Source organism: Ailuropoda melanoleuca, chromosome 12 (genome assembly GCF_002007445.2).
Source record: "Ailuropoda melanoleuca isolate Jingjing chromosome 12, ASM200744v2, whole genome shotgun sequence".
NCBI classification, from domain to species: Eukaryota; Metazoa; Chordata; class Mammalia; order Carnivora; family Ursidae; genus Ailuropoda; species Ailuropoda melanoleuca.
Genome location: NC_048229.1, coordinates 29,254,053 through 29,258,031, shown reverse-complemented (window position 1 = coordinate 29,258,031; position 3,979 = coordinate 29,254,053).

Sequence of the window (3,979 nt, the reverse complement as noted above, 5' to 3'; positions counted from 1 at the left end):
CCTCCCTCTGTGCCTGCTTCCCCAGCCCCACCCTATCTGATGCAGCTGTGACAAATCCTAGAGACAATTCTAGACTCTGGATAGTATTCTCTTCCTCCAGAGAATATTCTTTCGTGCCTGTAGCAGGCAGGAGCACGTCAATGCAATCAGGGATCAGGGGAATTTTAAACCCAGCTTCAGTCCTTATGGGGTGTCCTTTGTTTCCAGTCTACCCTCACTCTTAGGTCCCAACCACAAGACTGTAACGTTTGCCAGGGCCCCTCCCTGTTGGCAAACCCTCAACTATGTCTTTTAGTTTTCTAGCCCCGTGAGACTGGTGAATGTTCCATGCAGCATCTCCGTGACTGCTCAGAATCAGCAATCTATTTGAGGGAAAAGGGGCTTTAAATAGTGGCTCACGTCTTTTGAGTTCCTGCTTCTTCCGTCTTCACGGTGCAAGTTTTCTGTCAACTCCAAACATGTAAAAAATTTTACCCAGCTCGTCTGATATTTGTTTTTTCCCTGAGGAAGGTTGGTTTGAAATATCCTGATAGGCTGCTGTCAGAAGCATGTCACCTGAACTGGAGAGTGTGCCGAGCTTCCTGCGTGCGCTGAGGGCCTCTGCCCACCCACTGAGGGCTCCCCCAGGTCTCGTGTCTCCCAGGACCAGCTACCCTGCCCCCAACGCGTGAGCGGAACCACAGGACTGTGTGCTCTGCGGCTGCACCAGCTCGCGGTCAGGTGACCCAACAGATGAGTCAGGGGTCCCTATGCCCTCCCGCTCTAGCCTCCACGCACCATCCCCTGTGTCCCCATGCGCCCCATCTCCCCTGTCGTCACAAACAGCTTGGGTGTCCCCGCGTCTGGGCACCCCCAAGCTTGTGGAGCAGTTGTTGGTCTGGATGTCTCCAAGGAGGTGGATTTGCTCTGGCCCTGTTCCGGCACATTCTATTTTTTTAATTAATTCGTTTTTTAAAAAGATTATTGATTTATTAGAGAGAGAGAGAGCAGGGGGAGGGGCAGAGGCAGAGGGAGAGAGGAACTCAAGCAGACTCCGTGCTGAGAGTGAGCCCGACGTGGGGCTCGTCTCATGACCCATGAGGTCACGACCTGAGCCGAAGCCAGGAGTTAGACGTTCAACTGACTGTGCCGCCCAGGTGTCCCTTAAATTAATTAATTTGAGAGAGAGAATGAGAGAGCATGAGAGGGGAGAGGGCTGAGCAGGAAGCCTGACCTGGGGCTGGATCCTCGGACCCTGAGATCATGACCTGAGCTGGAGGCAGACGCCTAACCGACTGAGCCACCCAGGCGCCCCTGTTCTTGCACGTTTTAGACTCTAATGTCTGGAAGCAAGCTCCTTCCCAGAACCAGCGGCCATGCACTGGATCTGAGCCTACCTGGGCATCTTGGGGTGGAGAAGATTCAAGCCCACACAGACCGTCTGCATCATCACAACCATAGAAGTGTGTTGGAGGGAGGGTGACTCAGGGTGACCCCTTCCCAGTAGAAGTTGTGGGGTGTCCTCCCCCCTCACCAGGCCCTGGTATGGGGAGGTCAGGTTCCCCTTGTGCCCAGACTCCAGGGTCCCCAGGGTGTGGGTGTCAGGTGTCTGGGTCAGCACAGGGGAGGAGAGGGAGGGGTCCAGAGCTCAGAAAAGTGTGACACAAGGAGGGTCTGTCATGCCAACCCAATCCCCTGGCTAAGGCCCTTCCCCTAATTGTCACAGTCAGAGATCATATTTTCTGTTTGTGACAATATCTTCTCAAAGGAGCAATGTCTTACTCTCCCCCATCCTGGCACCTCTCTTGCTCACCGAGCAGTCACAGGTGGAGGTCCCCAAGGGAATGGCCCAAGGTCCAGGGTCCTCTCCTATTTGTGGGTTCAGGAGGACCATGGCATGTATTGGCTGTTTCCACAAATCAGAAGATGTAGGCTATTCTAGAATAAACCCAGACATCTCAGGATGAGAGAAGGTTGGAGCCTGAGGATGCCCAGACACTTTGTCCTATACCGTGTCCCCACCTCTCATACCTGCAGCTCCTACCCTGCACACTTCTCCAAGTTGTGCCCCAAATGGAGAGCAAGGCAGCTCTGTGAAGTCACACGTCCTGCAGCCCTCTTACCCCGCACACTCCCAGCAGGGCACAGCAGCAGCTTGGAAGGGCAGGTCTGGGACCCCTGACACCACCAGATCAGTCCTTCTACCTGGAGATCAGAAACAGTGGACATCTGGACACTTTCTGGATTGGGCTGCCCCCAAATCCTTCATCTGTTAGAAGCTCCCCTTCTCCCCAGTGATGACCAGGGAGGTGAAGGCTGAGCTCTTCTCACTGCAGAACTGGCATAACCTGTCACCGGGGCCCTTCCCCTGCCACCCCCCACTCATGTTGCCTCATCCCAAGTGCATTCCACCCCCTCAGAATATGGATGGAGTGGGGTCCCCAACCACTCAGAATTCTTGGACTACCCTCTCCAAGCAGGAGCGTCTGGGGGTCAGGACTTACCTGAAACGGAATCTTCTCTTTGTTCTGGCTCTTAGCCAGATCTGGTCCGACACGAAGTCTCCAGAAAGCAAGGCAGAACCCACTCATCTGCAGGGGTCCCTAGGGCCCGCCCACCACGAGAACTGAGAGCGGGGCCCTGGCTCCAGCCCCAGACTTGGCTGTGATGTTTGCAGGTTTCTGGCGTCAGTTTGAACTCAGGACCTGTGCGTGGCTCATTCTCAGGTTTCCCTGGGGCCGGCAAGTCACTCATCTTCAGAATGAGTCCTGACGTCTCCACTGTTCCTTTAGTGCCACGAGGCCTCCCCTATCGTAGATATTGGATCTTCCCTCCTTACCCACCACCGTTTCCCCCGACCTTGAGGCCTGACTGAGGCCTTCCCCTCATCTGAATATTTACCTTTCATATAAAATGAAGGAAAAGTTAGAATCATCTCTGTGACCCACCGGCTCCCAATATAACCTCTCAACCAGACTTTTAATGCATCATTCAGCAACGGAGCTGAATCGTAGCACCGCACAGAGCGGGATCACAAATCATGTGCTGTCATCAAGTTCCTTGGCAGTACAAGGAAGCAGGGACACTTCCTGGGCTGCTTAGTCGGTGAAGCATCTGCCTTCAGCTCGGATCATGATCCCAGGTCCTGGAATCGAGTCCCGCATCGGGCTCCCTGCTTGGCGGGGAGCCTGCTTCTCCCTCTGCCTGCTGTTCCCCCTGCTTGTGCTCTCTGACAAATAAAATCTTTAAAAAAAAAAAAAGCACAAGCAAATGTCAACACACGGGAAAATGAGGGGAGGATGGGGAGGAATGGGACACAGAGAAGGTTTTCTGGAAGGGGTGAAGGCAGAGTCAGCCCTGGGAGGCAAGGCATCCCGTGTTCTGTGAGAAATACATTGTGTCTCTGGAGTTAACTAAGCCCCCAGGATGAGGAGGTTTTCAGAGGGAGACTAAGGAGAAGCTTGGACGTCCTCTGGCCAGTACCTCCTTCCTTAGGACAGAATATCACGCCGGTCCCATTCCCCAGCCCTCCTCGGTCCGCGTCTGAGGCAGGTCAGGGATCTGCCTCCAGGGGGCGCTCCACCCAGGACGCGAGACCCGGGGACCTTCCAGCCCAAGGGTCGGCGCTGTCCGTGGTTCTGGAGCAAAGCCGGGAGAGTTCAGGAAACCCCAACTCTGCCAAGGACCCCAATCCACAGGCGCAAGGTTCCGAGCCCTAGGCCAGCAGGGCACCTAGGCTGGGTCCCTCCTGGGAAGGAGGATCCAGAAGAAGGGGTGGGAGCGGCTGGGCTCGTCTCTGCTTTTCCCCTCAACCCTCTTGTTGCCTTAACATTCTTTTGAGGTTGTGGTGCCAGCCTGAGGAAGGGACAGGGAAGAACAAGGTCTTCTCTAAGGTTCCAGGTTATGCTCATGCTGCTGGTCTTTGGCCCACACTATATATATGTGTGTGTGTATATATATATATATATATATATATATATATATATAATATATATATATA